Raw genomic sequence first — 21,406 nt, 5'->3', positions numbered from 1 at the left:
CAATTTTTTATCCCGTAAAAGTATCACTGAAAAGACCCTGAAGGGTGTTGGAACGGCAACTATGATTACATCAAAACTCTGACTCAAACAAGGTTCTTGTTATTTACTAGAAAAGAGAGGATTTAAGAAAACTATAAGAGATAATTAAAAAAGAAAAAGATATAGGAAGCTTGGCCCTCTAAGCAAACTGCTATTTTATTTATGAATTCGTATATCCAAATGTGATATTGTTCGACTTTGTATTATATGTACTTTGTATATATAGTATTTATACAGGAATTTATAATTAGTTTCCTTAACTTTAATGTTTATAGTTAAAGGTGGGGTCAACTCCGTACACAGAGTTAGCCATTCTTTTTCACTAAACTTCTTTTTAAGCTCTAATTCCCAATTTGTTCTCAAAGAAGAAAAAGAGTTCTGGGAACTTTCAGACAAAATTCTTTACAAGTGAGATATCTTACACTTAAGCGAAGTTGCAGAGATAATAAATTGTTCCAGCTCAGTGGGATAGAGTCTAAGTTGTCCCTTTTTACGTAAAGATACAATGATGTGAAGAACCTGCAAGTATTTAAAAAAATCTGTTCTAGGAATTTATATTCTGCACAAATAGCCGTAAAGGATTTAACGGACTCAGAGCCTTCATCAAACATATCTGAAAAAGTTTTTAAACCATGAAGTTACCAATTTCGAAAGTCAGTTTGAGAGAGAGCTAGAAAGTCGGGGTTAAATGCAATAGGAGAGTTTTTGCTTATATGACCTTCTGTGCTCAGATACCTATTACAGTCCTGCCAAGCTTTCAATGTGGCTTGTAAAGGGGGGAACCCCTCTACATTCATCAGGGACTGCAGTTTGTTAACATAAAGTGTTGTTGTGATCTCCAACGGATAGCATGTTAGTGATTTCACTTGCTACCCAAAGAGAACTAGTTCCCAACTTCCAACTTATAATATGTCTACCTTGGCAAGCCCAGTAGTGCCATAAAAAATTTGGAAGTCCTAATCCCCCTTTTAAACATGGTTTTGTTAAAGTGGACAGCTTAATCCTTGGGGTCTTGTTGTTCCATATACATAGTGTTAAACATCTATTAATTAACTTAAAAAAAAGAAAAGGGAATATAACATGGCAATATACTAAAAGCATAAATAAACTTAGGGAGTATACTCATTTTAATGGCATTAATTTTCCCAATAAGAGACAGTGGGCGAAAGACCAAGTCTGAAGTTTCTTTTTGCATTCCTCCAGCAAAGGGTTATAGTTTCCCTTAAATAGTCTGTCTAAAGCGGGTGTCACTTGTACTCCGAGATATTTAAAGCCATATACTGACCAAGAGACAGGGCATTCCTTCTTAACATTTTCCACATTTGGAATGTTAAGAGGGCAAGCAATTGTTTTTTGTAAGTTAACCTTATACCCTGAAGTCTTAGAAAATGTTTGAATATCTGCCAAAGCATGGCACAAAGTTGACATAGTTTCAGTAACAAATAATAAAGTATCATCGGCATAGAGAGAAATTTTGTGATGTTGTGTGCCTGCGGTCACTCCCTTTATCATAGGATTAGTTCTGATCATCTCAACAAACGGTTCTAAAGCAATAACAAATAATAATGGGGAGAGAGGGCAGCCATGCCTGGTACCTCTTCCTAAGTGCACTGGGGGAGATTCCACATTATTAGTACAGACAGTTGCATTTGGAGTGTCATATAATGATTTAATCCATTCAATGAAATTGTAGCCTAATTTAAATGTATCTAGTACTAAAAAAGAAAATCCCATTCTAAGCAGTCAAACGCCTTCTCAGCATCGAGAGACAATAATAATGAAGGTGTTTTTTCCTGGTTCAGATAATGTATGATGTTAAACAGTCGTCTAGTATTATCAGATGAGTGACGACCTTTAGTGAATCAAGTTTGATCTAAATTTATTAATTTTGGGAGAATTAATTCTAATCTCTTCGATAACAGTTTTGTAATAATTTTATAGTCACAATTTAGCAAACTTATAGGCCTTCTATGAGGCACAACTTTGAGGGTCTTTGCCTTCTTTCAATATGACAGAGATTCTAGCTGTTTTCATAGAAACAGGAAGAATGTTATGGCTAGTGAAGTCATTAACCATTAACATAAAAACTAATTTAAGTTGTGGCCAGAAAGTTTTATAAAATTCTCCAGAAAACCCATCCGGGCCTGGAGATTTATTTGCTGCTAGTGATTTAATTACAGAAAACACCTCTTCCTCAGACAAGTTTTTAATAATGGTTTGTTGATCTAAGACTGTAACCTGAAAAAAAGGTTGTTGCCTCAGGGATTGAAATATTTTCTGATTTATATAAACCACTATAAAAATCAAAAGATTGTTTATTAATTTCTAATGGCTCGTATGTTACTACATCTTCAGTTTTAATGGCCATTTTTGTTCTATTAGCTTGTTCCTTTTTCAAATAATATGCCAATAGTTTACCTGGTCTATTCCCAAATTCATGCATTTTTTGTTTCAAGTACATACTTTTTTGTTTAATATAGTTTGAGTGGTCTGAGTTGAAATTTGCTCTGGCTATAACTAATGTATTCCAATTTTCTTCAGATTGATCTTGCTTATGTAACGCTTCTCTAGATAATAATTCTTCCTTTAAACCATCAGTAATTCATTTTCTTCCTTTTTTTTTCTTTAAAGGACTACTATGGATAAATCAGTTAAATTAATTACATGGAATGTTAAAGGTATAGGACATCCTATCAAAAGGAAAAGAATACTTACAGCTCTCAAAAAAGAGAAATTGGAATAGCCTTATTGCAAGAAACTCACCTTTCACCTGAAGAGCATATTAAATTACGGAAAGACTGGGTTGGGCAAATTTTCTTTTCATCTTTTAAAACAAATAGCCGAGGAGTGGTTTTAATTCATAAACACATAAGACATAAATCTTACTCTTGTTTAGATTATTTTTCTCTTCCTAAAAATTGTATGAAGCTTGTTTCATCTTGTGAAATACATGAAATTTCTATATCGGACCATGCAATGGCCTCCTTGGAAATCACTCTAAATGAATCTTCTAAAACTAAAATGTGGAAATTTAATAATCCGTTATTAGAAGATGAAATATTCTGTAAGAAAATGAGAGATTTTGTGGATTGAAGACTTTAATATTTAGAATTTATCATCTGAAATAGTCCCATCCATACTTTGGGATGCAGCAAAAGCTACTTTGAGAGGACACATCAAACTTGATTCACTAAAGGTCGTCACTCATCTGATAATACTAGACGACTGTTTAACATCATACATTATCTGAACCAGGAAAAAACACCTTCATTATTATTGTCTCTCAATGCTGAGAAGGCGTTTGACTGCTTAGAATGGGATTTTCTTTTTTAGTACTAGATACATTTAAATTAGGCTACAATTTCATTGAATGGATTAAAGCATTATATGACACTCCAAATGCAACTGTCTGTACTAATAATGTGGAATCTCCCCCAGTGCACTTAAGAAGAGGTACCAGGCATGGCTGCCCTCTCTCCCCATTATTATTTGTTATTGCTTTAGAACCGTTTGCTGAGATGATCAGAACTAATCCTATGATAAAGCGAGTGACCGCAGGCACACAACATCACAAAATTTCTCTCTATGCCGATGATACTTTATTATTTGTTACTGAAACTATGTCAACTTTGTGCCATGCTTTGGCAGATATTCAAACATTTTCTAAGACTTCAGGGTATAAGGTTAACTTACAAAAAACAATTGCTTGCCCTCTTAACATTCCAAATGTGGAAAATGTTAAGAAGGAATGCCCTGTCTCTTGGTCAGTATATGGCTTTAAATATCTCGGAGTACAAGTGACACCCGCTTTAGACAGACTATTTAAGGGAAACTATAACCCTTTGCTGGAGGAATGCAAAAAGAAACTTCAGACTTGGTCTTTCGCCCACTGTCTCTTATTGGGAAAATTAATGCCATTAAAATGAGTATACTCCCTAAGTTTATTTATGCTTTTAGTATATTGCCATGTTATATTCCCTTTTCTTTTTTTAAGTTAATTAATAGATGTTTAACACTATGTATATGGAACAACAAGACCCCAAGGATTAAGCTGTCCACTTTAACAAAACCATGTTTAAAAGGGGGATTAGGACTTCCAAATTTTTTATGGCACTACTGGGCTTGCCAAGTTAGACATATTATAAGTTGGAAGTTGGGAACTAGTTCTCTTTGGGTAGCAAGTGAAATCACTAACATGCTATCTGTTGGAGATCACAACAACACTTTATGTTAACAAACTGCAGTCCCTGATGAATGTAGAGGGGTTCCCCCCTTTACAAGCCACATTGAAAGCTTGGCAGGACTGTAATAGGTATCTGAGCACAGAAGGTCATATAAGCAAAAACTCTCCTATTGCATTTAACCCCAACTTTCTAGCTCTCTCTCAAACTGACTTTCGAAATTGGTAACTTCATGGTTTAAAAACTTTTTCAGATATGTTTGATGAAGGCTCTGAGTCCGTTAAATCCTTTACGGCTATTTGTGCAGAATATAAATTCCTAGAACAGATTTTTTTAAATACTTGCAGGTTCTTCACATCATTGTATCTTTACGTAAAAAGGGACAACTTAGACTCTATCCCACTGAGCTGGAACAATTTATTATCTCTGCAACTTCGCTTAAGTGTAAGATATCTCACTTGTATAGAATTTTGTCTGAAAGTTCCCAGAACTCTTTTTCTTCTTTGAGAACAAATTGGGAATTAGAGCTTAAAAAGAAGTTTAGTGAAAAAGAATGGCTAACTCTGTGTACGGAGTTGACCCCACCTTTAACTATAAACATTAAAGTTAAGGAAACTAATTATAAATTCCTGTATAAATACTATATATACAAAGTACATATAATACAAAGTCGAACAATATCACATTTGGATATACGAATTCATAAATAAAATAGCAGTTTGCTTAGAGGGCCAAGCTTCCTATATCTTTTTCTTTTTTAATTATCTCTTATAGTTTTCTTAAATCCTCTCTTTTCTAGTAAATAACAAGAACCTTGTTTGAGTCAGAGTTTTGATGTAATCATAGTTGCCGTTCCAACACCCTTCAGGGTCTTTTCAGTGATACTTTTACGGGATAAAAAATTGTGGTCTTAAATTCTTAGTTTCTGCTCTTAAGAGATATATCATTTGTCGGTCATTCTCTGAACAGGCCATCAAATATTAAGACAAAGTTGTCAGTTGCATATTGCGTTGTATAATTAATTATTATAAATAATTGAGCTCAGGTTGAAATGCAGATAACATGAGACCAGAGTAAAATGCAAGGTAGTACTACTTACTTTTAACGTTGGTGTTTTACAAAGAAACAAATTTGGGTCGGGGTGCAAAGTTGAATCTCATCTTACTCTTTTCTTTTTTAACACTGATCACATAAGGTTTAAAAATGTTTGTAATGTTTTTAATATAATTAGCTAAACTACTTGCTGCTATGTTATCTTTTTTAAATTGCCATCTTTCACCACATTAAACACAAACAATCTTTTAAGCGAATGTGGTTATGCTAGTTACATTAAAATGATACAAAATCAGTTTTGTATTCATGAATTCAAATTCATGTTGAACATACCATATCTTGTCTGTGAGACTTACATTTTGATGACGTGTTAATTCTGAATTGGGAAATTACGACGCAATGTCGCTAAAGCATAAATGCATCTGGTGAAGTCATATAACTTCAAGGTAGTACTACTTACTTTTAACGTTGGCGTTTTACAAAGAAACAAATTGGGTTCAGGGTGCAAAGTTGAATCTTATCTTACATTTTTTTTACAACTATTATAAGCATTGTGTACATCAAGGAGAATAAACTATAATTTTAACAGCTGTATTAATACAAAAATGTCACAAGCACATATTTTTTAACGTTTGTATATTTAATATAATTAGCTTAACTATTTGCTGCTATGTTATCTTTTTAAATTGACATCTTTCACCACATTAAACACAACCAATCTTTTAAGTCAATGTCAATGTTTGTCATTGTGAATTGTCAATGTCAATCACTACAAATCTGTTTTGCTAGTTAAATTAAAATGATACAAAATAAGTTTTGTATTCACAAGTTAAAATTCATATGCATGTGTGGGCGAACATTAGTGGTTCACATGCATAAGCGGCAACATGACAACATGTACTGTGTCTGTTTGTGTGTGTGTGTGTGTGTGTGTGTGTGTGTGTGTGTGTGTGTGTGTTTCGTGTGTGTGTGTGTGTGTGTGTGTGTGTGTGTGTGTGTGTGTGTGTGTGTATGTCTGTTTTTCGTGTGTGTGTGTGCGTGTGTTTCGTGTGTATAATGGTACACAAGCACAAGAAAGTTGTAGGAGTGTGTGTATGGATGAATATTATACTCTTTCCTACATTTTGACCGTAAACAAAAAAAAGTGTGACTAAGTTGAATAAATCACTCAAAATTCAAAGAAAGTAGTCACAATGAATGTTATGTGTTCAAATGCCATGTGTGATTTTGTGTGATCTGATGAAAAATACCACATTTATGGTACAGGGAATGTTGATGTGAAATGTTTTTTTTTGACTTCTCACTGGTTAGCTCATTTGAACTGATAACGTAATTTCCGGTAGAGTGTTCGGGCATGGGAAAAATAGGTGTGGAGGGAAAAGGGGAGTGAACACAGATCCCCGGGCCAGAACGATGCAGGCACAGCCAGATGAGTACGGAGCAGCGGAGGACGCAGGAGCGCAGAGGACAGTGTGAGCCAGACATACCAACCAGAGCTAAGCATGCACAGACATACGATCAACATTTTTTACAAAATGTAACGCCTGTGTGTGTGTGTGTGTGTGTGTGTGTGTGTGTGTGTGTGTGGGTGGGTGGGTGGGTGGGTGGAGATGCATTGACCATTGGGGCTTAGGCCCATTCACGCTTATTAGAGCTACTTCCTTAGCCTGTTGTAAGAGGAGCCTTGCATTTTTGAACATTCCTTTTTTACAACCCAGTCTTACCCACTCTCTGGGCTCACAGTTATATGTATAACTGCTTCAAATAGTGTAAAGATACTTCATTCGTGCTCATTGGTTCATTTAAAAACACGCAATTTCCTGTCTTGATGCATTAATACGCAGTTTCCGGTCTCCTCCCTGGTAATATCCGGTCTGAGGCACGCCCTCTTTCTGGAAGGTTCCGGAAGGATTGCGTCAGAAACATCTGGCAGATGTAAATCACGTTTTTGACAGCTCGTGACCTCTTGACCTGCCGGTCATCAATCAAGCTGCATATTTGAGTGGCAGAAGCGGCATCCTATATCTCTCTTACAGTCTTCTTTTTTACATGGATTAAAGCAAAAACTATTTTTGACTGAAATGTTTTTTCGAGCTGTAGCCAAGTCATATTCCCAATTTGTAATTTGTGAAACATGTTACAGGGCACGTTACTTGACACGTGCTAAAAAAAATAAGATAAGATTTACAGCCTCACCCCACACCATGTTCTCTAATGCAGACATCAAGTTTAAATATTTGACCAGTGTTTTACAGGAGGATGATCTGAACAGCTGTTCTATTCATATGGGATTATTTTTGTAACTTTAATTCCAAGCAAAACTTCTCAAGTATCAAACAAAAAACACTAACTCAAACAAAATAATTGTCACCTCAACAGCTATGTCCATGCATGGCAGGGTAAGTGAAATTTGAAAATAATCCAATAGTTATAAATCAAGCAGCTTATCCATAGGTCTTGTGGAATAAACACAAGACATTAGCCTGACCACTTTGCAATGATAACATTCCCTCCTTAGAACTAACACCGGGAGAGCTGCAATCGTATTGGGGTACTCAGGGGTAGGCCGTTGATTAACAAAATATATGTGTAGCCAGCTGTCCGATTGACTCTTCCAGGCTATGCGACTTGCGTTTATTTGAGCCCTGGACAGCGAAATAGGAAATACAATGCAGTAAAATGAGCAAGCTAACTGCAAGAGAGGGAGTGTGGGGAATGAGGAGAGGAGTAACGTTACACACGGACACACAGGAGCTCCACGCAGTTAAGCTAGTTCAAGGTTTAGCTAGCCTTCTAAAATACTTTTCCACAGTACAAAATATTCCTATCTACAGGAACCTTCTTTGTAACAATGCTATTACAATTTTCCAACAATTGCATTCACACTACCACGCCTCCCCTCAACAAATCTCCGCACAGAAAAGAAAAGCTTGCCAGACCTCCCGCACCTAGTTACGGTTACTAAGCAACGATTGGCCCATGGCGGTTTTCGGCCGTGGCTTAGCGAAGGGTCAATTACACTTATAGATAAATTCTCATCCATCTCAGACTACTCATATATATATATATATATATATATCAAAATAAAATGTGTGTGTGTGCATAAGCCTGTCGCAGAATGTAGTTAGTTAGTGAGAGCGGGATGCCACACTGCGACACACCAACCCCAGCAGCAGGCAGGGAGGAACCCCAGTAGCCAGGGCACTCCTCGACCCCCCCAAAGGCGCAAAGGACCCGAGACCTCATGTCCCGAGGACAGCCATGCCCTCCCCAAGGGAGAGCAGCAGGGAGCCGTGCCGGGAAGCCCCCCCGCCAACAGAGACCGAGAACACGGGAGAACCAGGGATGACAGCCCCCCAGCCCAGCCAGAGGCCACCCCCCTCCCTGAGTGCAGGCAGAGCCAACGGCCCCCTAGCCCCCTAGGATCCCAACCCCTCAGGCCTCAGTTGAACGGTTTGAGGGGTTTATCTGCTGCTTTCGACCTGAAGACAGGGGACACTCAGACAGAGCTTGGAGCAACCAGGACTTCACTCGTGAGTTTTACTGGAAACAAGGAGAAAAGAGAAACCCACAGAGTTCGTGTTGAAATGCTGATTGGTTGCTGAGCCTGCTCCTGTGACTGTTGGAGAAAGGACGGGACAGAAACATTAACTCAAGGTATCCTTCATTTTGTTTGCTCGCTGACGAGTGAAACGGGCATTAAGTCTTGGGCCACAATGGACACAAGCACTGCATCAGGCATGCTACGGTATTTTAGTTTTATAATAATTTTGGTTGCCGGCTTTAGATTGCATTAAGGTGTGTGTGTGTGGGCCCACAAATAATGTTGGATTAAGTGACTTTGAAGGTGGTACATTGAGGTTTTCTGAATTAATCCATTTGAAGGTTAATAGTGTTTAAATTGTTGTCTGTGCATTTCTATATGGTACAGTATTGACAGTGTTTTCCTTAAAAAAAAAGAGTGTCATAACCTGGCTCAAGGCCCATGACAAAAGAGGGAGCGAGGCATCGTAAATTATCAAAAGTGATTTATTTAACAAAAGAATAAACTAAACATATCTTTTGTAATGTGCAAAGTGTGTCTCTGTAACTGAAATAAACCCAAAACAAGAGGTGGCAGGCAGGATGATCAGGCCATGGTTGATGTCTGGATCGCAGTGAAGAGAGAGAGTGTAGTCTGACCAGGTGGAGCTTTATCAGCTCACAGCTCCCAGGTGCACCAGATCTGCAATCAACTCAAACAAAGATGGGTAAGACCAGAGAGGTATCACTCCTACAGAGAGGCCCCACCAGATCACACAGGGGCCGTCACAAGAGGGATAATTCATTTACAGTGTTGTCTTAAAAAGAGGGACAATTCAGTTGCAGTATTTTCCTTTAAAAAAGAGGGACATTTTATGTTGAAGGTTTAAAAAAGAACAATCATATCTTTATTTCATTTTCTTATTTCATTGGAGATAATTTCTTCATTGAGTAAATAATTTGAGATATATTTTTCTAAAACCTTGTGTTGTGTTACTTTATTACTTATCTGGACAGAGGTTATCATTTTATTCTGAGAGAGACATATACAGACACATGGTTAAAAATCTTTATTAAAACTATAACTTAAGAAAGGTGAATTCATAGGTAGGTTAGAAAAACATTTCATGTGGTGTCTACACAGGAGCTATTGGACTGTTACTCATGTACAGACTGGAACTTATTTAAGGAAGCATGTCCTAACTTGGATGAACTTGTTGATACTGTTTCTGCTTATATAAGTTTCTGTGAAAATGAAATAATTCCCAAAAACGCTATTTCTATTTTTCCAAATAATAAACCATGGGTGACCAAATCTGTTAAAAGTATCATCAACCAGAGAAATATTAGTTTTAAGCAGGGGGATGCCATAGTCTATAATGACCTGCAGAAGCAAGTTAAGAGGGAGCTCAAATTAGCTAAACTTAAATATAAGGACAAAGTTGAATCCCTATTGAGTAGTGGCAAGTCACGCCCTGGATGGGACGGTGTGAAGTCAATGATGGGCTTACAATCTAATCATAAAAAAAAACTCTCCTTTGAGGGCAAGACAGATTCTGAGCTTGCAGATGAATTGAATATTTTTTATAATCGCTTTAATATTTACAATTTCACCAAGGAATTGTCTACGTACAGGGAATCATGGGCACAACAAGATGTGGCTATCACTATTGATAAGGACAGAGTTCACAGAATTCTTAGGGGGGTGAAGGAAAGGAAGAGCCCTGGTCCAGACAATATTGGTGGATGCCTACTAAAAAGCTGTGCAGAGCCACTGTCTGACATACTTGCCTTCATATTCAATAAGTCACTTCAATCACACCGGGTCCCTCATCTCTGGAAAGAGTCAGTGATTGTGCCTGTGCCTAAGACCAAAGGACCTAAATCACTTAATGATTTTAGACCAGTGCAAAAAGGTCTGGCTGCAGACCTCCAGTGTCAGGCTGCTTCCGTTGCAGGCTCCACTCTCAGGATGCCTCCAGTGTCAGGACCGGAAATAACAAACTTTTTGTGCGTCTCTTAAAGGAGTCCGGTGTATATATTGCGACCATAGACTGTGACAAACAACGAAAAAGTAGGAGAAGAAGATTTATTGCCGCAAATTGACTACCGTTGGGAGAAGAAGATTTATTGCCGCAAATTGACTACCGTTGGGACAACAGTAAATAACAAATATGTATATATAGATATAGACATAAACACACACCATATGTTTGCTGTTTTACTAGCCACCTTACGCTTGCTGTTTTACTAGGAATATCTGCAGTCCAAAAAGCAAAGCATGGCTTTTCTGTGCCTATTCACATCCAAAAAAAAACCTCGGGCCACCAGCATAAGGTGCAGTGTGAGCTTGAAGACTGCAGACAATATCATTTAATGGCAGTAAGAAGTGGGTTGAACTTCAGCCAGTGTGAACACATCCGTTCACTTGAACACTGCACGGAAATTGCAACAGAGGAATGGCTCAAAGAAGAAGTGCTGTCCAAAATGGTCGACTTGAAATTTTTTGGTGATGCTAAGAAGGCGACGTGCATAAAAAGGCAAAAAAATGCCCTGAAGGCCCATGTCCCTCTCTGTGTGGAGGTGTCCTTTGAAAAGGACCCTAATAAATTTTGCTTTTCAGTCCATGAGCCGACTTTACATCATTACAGTCGCCTTGGGAGGGTGATGGTAACCTACAACTCACCAGCTAACACCTGGCATTGTCCTTGTGCTAACCCTAGATTGTCCTGTGTCCACAAAAACATCAGTAACTGGCATCTATTTCAGACAAACCCGGACGTCTTTCGAACAGAGATTGCCCAAATTACACCCCAACAGCAACAAGGCACTGTGTATCCACCATCTGCTGAGAACTTGAAGCAGCTTGTTCACTACATCTACAGGCATAAAAAGCTTCCAGCCAGCCTCCCAGATGACCTTGTAAAACCAAGGGCAAGTTACATTATGGAGTTGCATCCAACAGAGACCACTTGCACCATCTGTCTGGGGTCAGTACAACTTGATGAGTCAAAACTCATCTCCAAAAATGCCAGGATAATCACCATCAATGAACGTAATTTATTAATATTAATAAGTTATTAATATTTCTCCTCATTTTATGAAAGATTTCTGAATGCAACATTGTTCATTAATCAAAATCTTGTCACATCACAAGTTTACACCAAATACTAAAGTGAGTAAATATTTAGATTGAAAAAGCAAGATCTTTAAATTTTTTTCTATTTTAATTGTTTTACTAGATGTATCAACCTATTTCCGGCAATGTCCACACTGCCACATGACATACCATTATCAGGAATGGCAGGACAGTCTGCACAATTTTGACGACCACGTCATTTTGAGCCTGGAACTGTGTTTGTATCTGAGAGCCAACTTACAGGTTAGTAGAATAGATGTCATGGTCTGTGTCTTTTGGTTCCTTTTGAGTTCCTGTTTCCTGTTTTATTTTGAAGTTTGGCGTACTGTCTTCCTGTCTGCTTCTCTGCTCGTGAATACCCAATGTGTTTCACCTGTCTTGATTGCACCACCTGTGTCTTCCCTTGTGAATTTAGCCTCAGTGTCTCCTTTTGTCTTTGTTTGATCATCTGCGTTTTCTACCTTGTGTTCCATGCCCTGTGTTTTTCCCCAGTGTTCCTTGAGGTTTTGTTCTGTTGTTGATACATCTTTTGTTTCACCACACCCGCATTTCTTGGTCTGCATTTGGTCCAGTCTCCCCAAAACCTGACAATAGAACTTTCATGATAAGGAAATCTGAGTTTCTTGGAGCTTGTTTATTTCTCTAAGAGGGCCATGTGACAGCTTTTTGTTCCAGTCAATCAAGAGCACACAGTTTGACACAGTTTTGGTTGAAACAAAGACCTGCAGCCACAGGGCCCTTTGTGGAACAGTTTGGATGTTCAAAAATAAGCATAACTGTATTTTATTTGCTTTTTTTTTTTTTTTTTTAAAAGAACAACGTTTCAGTTTCCAAGGTGGTGGACTCACTCGAGACTCTTAGGAAAGTAACATTTCCGTCAAGAAATACTGTCCTCCATGCCTACCTCCACTTTGAGGCATTGACAAGCCATGACTACTCATATTCATGTGCTTGCTGTGGGTACCATCCTTCTGTTGTTGTGATGGACCTACACAAGAAAGGAGTTTTCAACCTGCCTGGTAAGGTGTGTGTGTGTGTGTGTGTTAAAGAGACTGTAAATTACAGGTTTTTATTTTCTTTCAGTGAGTGACATAAGAGAGGTCCCTGACAACTTCACTGGGGAAGTTGACATTGAAGAGTTCTGGGACTCTGTACAGTTGGAGATGATTTATTGGGCCTTTTTCCCAAGTATTTACATCCTCTCAAATTTCTCTATATTTATTACCTTTATTTAATGGATCAGTGCACTTTACCATACAAAAAAATCACTTTGTGTATTTTTTTCCCAGGCCATGCAAAAAACATCTTTGCTGTCCATCCAAGTTTTGAACACTGGGCCCCGTGGATTGGGAAAAATACACGAAGAACTGATACTGTGTTAAATACAGAATTTGAGAAGGTCTCCCATTCAAAGTCCTCCACTGAAGCAGAGCTCAGCATGGTCTCAGAAGATCGCCTCGTTGATGAACTCATGAAGCAAAAGGTACAGTTAATTGTTTGTATATTTGAGATGCATTGTGTATTTAATGTTTTACTTGATTTCTCATTTTCTGTATTTAAAAAGGTTTCAACAGTAAGAAAGCTGTGCAAGGCCTGCAATCTAGATGACAAGGGATCCCGCATGGACCTCATCACCCGACTCAGGGATGAAATGAAAAACAGACACACATACGACAAGATCTTTCAGAAAATCTGGGGAGCTTCTGGTAAGAGTCACACATAGGTCATAAAAACAATTTGATTTGTTATTTGCATTTACTATATAGCTTTTCAACTTTCCTTTAAAGATGGCTGGTCAGTGATTCTGTGCCCTCATGGTGTTGTATACAGTTTAAAGTTTAACCTGAGGGCAGAGTCTCCAAGAGATTTCGCCGATCTTCTTTTGTCCTGGAAACACCTCCCAAATGTTTCTGTTTACGATTTTGCTCGTGGTTTGGCAACTCATGCTAACCTCCGTGTCCCAACCACACTACCTTTTAAGCCACATGAAGGGAGACTGGCTGCACCAACCCAAGACAGTGTCACAGCAGCTAAGCTGGGAAAGCTTAAGATTCCTCTTCCATGGTTGACTGAAAAGCTACAAAATCCTGACACAGATGGGCATCCTTGCACTTGTTCTTCAGACCATTATGCCCTGTATGACAAATTCCACGAGGCCAACACCAATGATCCAAGGGAGGTGTTAAGAAGGATCAACCTTGTCCCAGAACTTCAGGGTTCTTTGAATAGTCAAGTGGCCGAGCAGCTGTTTTCAGCTCTGCAGAAAAACAACTACTTTCTCAATAACATGTCACCGTCAACACACATTTTTATGATGAGAAACCTGGTGCATCATCGAAACAGCAACACAAATGAAAAACTTCTGAAAAAGCAGCTCAAGAGAGGACATGAATCACATACTCTGCACGACATTGTTCTCAATGAAGTTGGACAAGCAGTATTAGGTAACTCTGAAGTCAAGGATAGTTTTTATTTTACAGTTATCTGAAATGTAATGATTGTACTGAATCCTATGGTTTTTCTAAAGCCCCAGGAGTCCTACCATCTGAAAAATCTGCTCAGCGTCAGCCCTCAACAGTTGGAGCCTCTCTGCAGCAACAAGAGCTTTGCACTGACACACACAAAGGTAGGTAGCAGATTTTGAAATTTGCAAATTATTTTGGCTTTTTTATTCTTTTTAAAAAACATTTTCAAACCATAATTCTCCTGGATAGATGGTGACACTTGTGGACCACACTGTGCAAATATCACAAAATGTGAGAATGTACAACCATGCCGGGCATCATGGACAATGCACCCACATCCGTCTCAACAGCAGCTTGTATGTATATGTATTATGTATATATCTCACTTGAAACCCAGCCAACCATGACATTCTTGGGCTACATATTATGCTGAGTTGTATAATATTTGTGTAGTAATTTTTACTTTTACAATGATTAGCTTGACTGTGTCCTGGATACTGAGAAGCCAGAGTCAGAACTAATTGTGAAGACAAAAAAGAGTTGCCTGACACGTGGTGACTTCTGGACCCTTGGCCTGAATCAGGACATGGAATCAACCGTGGGTTAACAGTTTAAAGATTTCATATGTGAACTAATTATGTATGTCGTTATGGCTGCTAAATGAAAGTGTTTTTTTTTGTTTTTTGTTTTTTGCAGATAAGGAAACGCTTGTTTTGAGCTCATCGAACAAACGGCTCAATCAAAGGTATAACGTTTCATTTCAGAATATGGTTGTATCTCATTTAAATACTGTTTGCACGCCAAGGTTCACATTTGCGATATATTCCTCAGGGGAAATGCATTTTTGTGGCTGATTTGTATGCTGTACCAACATGGCGACAGCCAAGTGCATGCGACCCACTCTCAAGTTTACCTGTAAGTATACCTATTGGATTCAATTAAAAATATATTTCTATTTATTGTATATGTTTAACTTTTTCTTTGTTATTAGAATGACGTTCACATGAGGGACTCCATTGTTATCCCTGTGTGGAAAAGTGGACATTATCTGTTGTCTGTAAGTACTGGTGTTACCTGTGACAAATGGCCTGCATTTTGATATTTTTTAACAACTGACATGCCCACATTCCTATGGTGGAGGCAGCCACCCTCATCAGGAGCAGTTAGGGGTTCTTGTTCAAGAACAGTTGGATGTGAAACCAGGTAGTGTTTGAGATTGCATTTTGTTTCACCAAATGGCCACTGTACCTCCTGAGTTACTGCTGCCCCAATTATTTTTGTACTCACTGTTTTTTTTTTTACTTTCTTGAGGCACATTATAAACAAAACAAAATGTTGTGTTCTTGGGGATATTTCCAGCCACCCTGTTTATTTATTAAGCCATTTTGGCTGTGTTGAATGAATATAGCTCAAATTTGCCAGAAAATAAAAAAAATGTTTTTTTAAATTGAAATCTCAGTACTTTCATTAAGCCTAAAATGGCTATGCTATCAAAATCAGCCTTAAATGCTCCTAGTGCCAAAACGTACCCCATTGAAACCCATTAAAACCACTTTTTTTTTTATCCTACCATAAATGAATGCATTCCTTGATGTTAATTTTTCATTTTGGACCACTGGCAATGTTTTTGTAATTTTTCTATTTGTCCACCAGATGGCGCCAATGAAAGCATATAATAATAATAATAATAATAATAATAATAATAATAATAATAATAATAATAATATTTTTTTGATATGTATATTTCAGGATGAAGTAGTTCTAAAAGAGTGACTTGTTGAAAGTCGAAAAAAATATCTATATATATATATATATATATATATATATATATATATATATATATATATATATATATATATATATATATATATATATATATATATATATATACTATTTTTATAGCAGTTTATGAGAACAAGCCACGTTTTGGCTTTAGGAACATCTACGAAGTAAATAAGTTAAGAACACTTAAGGGTTAAACGCGTGAATATCTTATTAGTGTTGTGATGTGTTGTATTAACCTCTCCCGCTGTGACAACTTGAAATGATATTAACCACAATTATAGGTTTTGAAGCCAACACCCAGGGAGATATTCTTTCTGGATTCCAAATGTGCACATGCACAATTTGGATTTGGTGACCAGGAAATGAGAGAACTGCTGAGGTCACTAACTAACTTGCATGTCGGTTCTCATTGGTGTTCATGTTCCAATGCTGTTCTGGAAAGGTTTGTTGTAGGGCTGAGCAGTATGGACAAAATCAAATTCCATCATTACAACATCCAAAATCCCACATGTCGTCACTATATTGATATATTGCCCGGCTCTACATTCATTTTTCATCGGATCATGTTCTGATCTGTGTAAGTCTTTTTATGGTGCAACCTAAATATAACTGCAAATTTGAATGAACTGTCAAGTACCAAAGTCATTAGAATTTTACAGTTGAGCATGATGTGACATTAAAAATACATTTCTTAAAATTGTACCATAGAAAGCCTTCTTCTGTGTGACTGCATGGAAAGGTCCGTTCATGACCTGAATTACTTGCATTGGTGTGTTCTTAGCATGTTGGATACGATACGGTTTTGACAACTACATAGTTAACTGTGAATACATCTCTTTTCAAATTTTAGAAATCTTTCCCAGTCATTGTTTCCTGGACCGTAGAAAGAGACCACTGGTTTGGAAAAAGAGGTATAAGTATACACCATTTGTAGTGTACTGTATATTTAACAGAACTGTAAAATCATCCAACTTTTCTGTCATCATAGGGTTTTCCTAGACAGCCGTACGGAAATGACTGTGGCATCTTCATGTTGATGGTAGGAGACATTATTGGTCTTAATTCTTGTGTATAAAAGATATTAACATAAAATTGTTTTTTCATAGTATGGCCTTTACACTGTGCTTGATGCACCCTATGATTTCACTGTGGTAAGTTGACCTGCATATTCAAAGTAAACTATAAAATTCCTGTTAACATTTACTGCAGCTTACAGTGATGTCTTTTCAGAGGGACATGTCAGCTTTGCGAAAGTGGTGGTGTATTTTGCTCATGGAGAATTTTGACCTTGGAAGGTGAAAGCACAAAGATGTTGACACTTACTTGATTGTCTTTGAAATATTAACACCTTACCTAACACAATCTTTGTTATAGCCAACACTTATTTTTTTCTTTATTTCAGCCATGGCAAACAGTTTGCCCACTGGACAGACACAGCAAAGGCCATCCTGCGAGGTGAGGTGCCACCAGTGTTCCGTCTGAAGAAGCGGAAAATGGATGACGTTACTGAGGTCAGTTTTGAGTTTGTGAGTTGGAAGTAAAGGGACAGAGGGGATTTTAATGAGTTCCCACAATAACAAACTAGTTGATGATGACATAAAGCTGGACCCTGGGAAAACAGTAATGAACAAAGTTGGTTGTGCTTTTTCTTTGAGAATACTACCACAGTGTCATTTTTTTAATCCATCCCTCAGTCAGCAATGTTTACAGAATCTGAACTTTATCCATGTTCAGTATTTAGATCTATCTTAGATCCATCAAGGTGGATGATCTAAAGAACTGGCCCTGATGGGATCATTGTATTTGACCTTAAAAAGGAGGATTTGTGTTTTTTTCTTTTAGGGAGAGGATCAAGTACACCCTGTTTTGCAGGCTCCCGAAGCTAGGGATGAAAAAGATGTTGAGATGGTAGGCATGCTCTGTTTTATACTGAGGTTATTCTGACAAAGCTCATTTTAAGTGTCCCTTTGCTACTTATGCTCTGTTATTTTTACGTGAATAATAGTTTATTCCACTTTGTACAGTAGTTTTGCTATAGGGAGAATACCTTTTTTCTCTTTGTCTTTCCCATAGGACAAGTTTGCAGCCAGGATCATTTCTGACTGTTGAAAAAAAGCAGAGTGGGTGGATACAAACCAATATTTGTTTTCATCCAAGGTGGAGTTGCCCAGTGCAGTCGGAATGGGAGAGGAGGAAATGGAAGAAGCTGCAAAGCAGTATGCCAGACTTTGGTCTGAGGAGGAACGTTCCAAGCTTGAGGAACTAGAGAAAGATGACATCCGGGAACCATTTAAGTTCAAATTCTCCACAATCGAGGACATGTGGCTGTTTTGTGATGAGATTTGTGACAAACAAGGATACTTGGCATATTGTGAATGTAAAGTGGAGTAGTAACAGTCAATAAAAGCTTAGCTGCAACCACCAGCCTACTTTTTACATTCACAGGACTGATTGAGGACATTGTTTTTTGGGGATTTTTTTCCTGTGTGCCAGTTAGTGTCCAAAACCATGTTTCTAGTTCTACATCCATTTCTGCAGGTGTAGTTTTTCATATTTTGAATTTCTCTAAAGAAGATTGCAGTGCCAATTTGTCATTTTATTTTCATTATTTGTAAATAAACCGTCTGTTGGAAACGTACAAGCCGGTGTCTCGGGTTTACTCTGGCTTGGGGCATAACAGCTGAGATTACTTCAGAATGTATAACCCTCTGAGCAGACATTAACTTGTGTCAATAAATACATTTTCCATTAGGAAATGCATATTCCATTAAGCTCAACGTTTTTACATGGACTAATGTCGCTAAACTATAGGCTATGAATGGCGTTTATTTTGACACTTGATGTAGGCTAATGCGATAATAATGCTGGTAGACTTATAATGCAACGTATAAATTCATGTTTTTCGTGTTAGTGTTGATTAATTTAAAATGAAGAAAAAATCAACAAAGCGGCTTCTTCTAAAAGTGTGTATACAGTTATATTATGAAGTTTCTTGCGCATAAGAGATCGTCAGATAACCTGATCGTCAGTCAACCGTTAACCACCGTTAGCGTAACTTATTTATTACAAACCATCCACATTCGGTATTATTCGGCAATTTGCAAACGTAACCCGTGGATTCAGGGTGTTCAGTCCTTTAAGAGACGCACAAAAAGTTTGTTATTTCCGGTCCTGACACTGGAGGCAGCCTGAGAGTGGAGCCTGCAACGGAAGCAGCCTGACACTGGAGGTCTGCAGCCAGACCCCCCTCCAAATGGTTAAACTGAGTGAAGCTCCTTGCTGATATTTTGATAAAAGCATTTTTCTGAGTAACTCACACTAAAAACATTTGAAGACGTCTCAGCCCAATCTCTCTCTCTCTCTCTCTCTCTCTGCCACCACCCCCCCCATCACCCAGGTCAAACTCAAATGTTCGTCGTCTTTGTCTCAGTGTTGGAGCTCTTCACAGAGACGCCAACACATTGGGCCATGGAGAAGTTTGTGTTTTTGGAACCGGTCAGCACCATTTACGCGCAGGTGTCGGAGCGTGGAGACACCGGATTCAGTGGGAGAATAACGGTCAGGTGTACAGTTTAATGAATGTTTCAATAAAGATGTACAAAAAAATGGTGAAAACTAATGACAAAGAAGACGGCCACAGGTAGTCACCCCTGTGTTTAGCCTGTCAGGCAGTTTCTTCCTCCCAAACTGGGTAAAAAGTCCCACTATAGTACGATTAACATAAACACAAATACTAACTATTGTCAAATGCATACATTTAACCACTTGTACCTTAAAAAAGTGTTGTTAGTAAAGACAGCTGTGGTTCAGTCATAGACTTTATGGGTTTAGTACACAGCCTGGAAGGACACGCTGCCTGGAAGACGTTACTCGGGACAAAATATCCCAGGGTTATGACCGAAGCTCAAAACACGATAGCACAAAATGCTATTAGTAAGATAGCATGCTGTCTTTTTCAAGTATATCTCGCTGCAGTCTGTGGGAAGGCGGGGCTTGACATCAAGCCCCGCCCACATCCAAGTCAGCCATTTTTTTTTTTGCTTACGTCATTCCCCATACGGGCCAAGAAAGCCTGGTAGCATTTTTTACTATGAAGAAAATTATTTGGATAAATGCCATGTTTTTTATTTTGAATCTTTTAATTTTATTTGAAAATTTTATATCTATAAATGTAAATGATCTGAAAGAAAACCAAATAGGCTAGTCACCAATTTAAAAATGACATGAAATTATATTTTAAAACTTTAAAAAAGGACTGACAAATAAGAAAGCCATCCAGACTCTGAACATTTACAATGCCTTACAACCTCTTTAATGTAAATTTAATGCGCCCCTTTTTTGTGTATGTATGTATGCATTTAATGTTTTCAATGTGTTTATGGATCTGTACTTGAATAATTAAGTTTTTTGAAGAAAAAAAAAAAAAAAAAAAGACGCGAAGCTGATATAGCCTCTTGATTCACATTAGAAACTGATAGGCTAAACACAAACGACATTTCATGCAACAGTGAAGTTTTCATGTAGTTACTACTGATTTCTGATTTTGAAATGATATCCAAATTTGAAAAATGGGTCATTTTAAACCTTGTTAATATTGATGACAATGTGTTCAAACGGAAAACGAGCTATTTTCATTTAATTTAGCCCTCAAAAGTAGAATGGTGTGTTGTTTCTTTAAATGGTCTCTCTGTCTGGTTCAGTAGAACTCACAATCATGCCAGATGCTCCTCGGATATTACCTGCACAGTAACACACCTAATCTAAGTATTTCAAAAGGTCGAACACACATACAGATGTCTAGATACAGTAAAATCGCTACGTGATTACCGTTATATCCGAGGGTTGAAGTTGCATTTTAACGGGGCAGTGCAAGTTGCTGCTGTGGTTTAGCTGAAGCTAACGCAGCCTGAGCTTTCACGTTACAATATAAAAGGTGTTGACCGTTGACTTAGCTAGCACGCAAACAGTTCATTTACATGTCTACGAGCATGTTAGCAAACTACACCAAAAGACAAATACTGAGGAATATTGATAGAAAGCAGGGGAAACTAGTAGGCTACTTCCATACTTTTTAGCATTGGCTAATTAGCAACCTGCCTTCCATCAGATGTAGCTGCCGAGCTAGCTAGCAGCTAGCCCCAGAAGCTCATGAAAACAAGGCTTTCATCGGAGCAGTCTTACGTTATTTCCGAACCACTCTTTTCGTTTCAAAGTCGGAAATC

General features: G+C 37.9%; 1 long non-coding RNA gene across 1 annotated transcript; it reads right to left on the bottom strand.

The window, feature by feature from the left end:
- Window positions 1–971: 971 nt before the first annotated feature.
- On the bottom strand, window positions 972–18,458 carry LOC116063474. The gene is made up of 3 exons (XR_004108283.1): window positions 18,448–18,458; window positions 17,757–17,765; window positions 972–1,081 (listed from the first exon to the last, which is right to left on the bottom strand). It is a non-coding gene; the product is annotated as an uncharacterized LOC116063474 (long non-coding RNA).
- Between the last annotated feature and the right edge of the window lie 2,948 nt (window positions 18,459–21,406).

The sequence above is a fragment of the Sander lucioperca genome, chromosome 2 (assembly GCF_008315115.2).
Source record: "Sander lucioperca isolate FBNREF2018 chromosome 2, SLUC_FBN_1.2, whole genome shotgun sequence".
NCBI lineage: Eukaryota > Metazoa > Chordata > Actinopteri > Perciformes > Percidae > Sander > Sander lucioperca.
The sequence above is the reverse complement of the archived record's forward strand: the minus strand, read 5'-3'. Positions and strand labels throughout refer to the sequence as shown.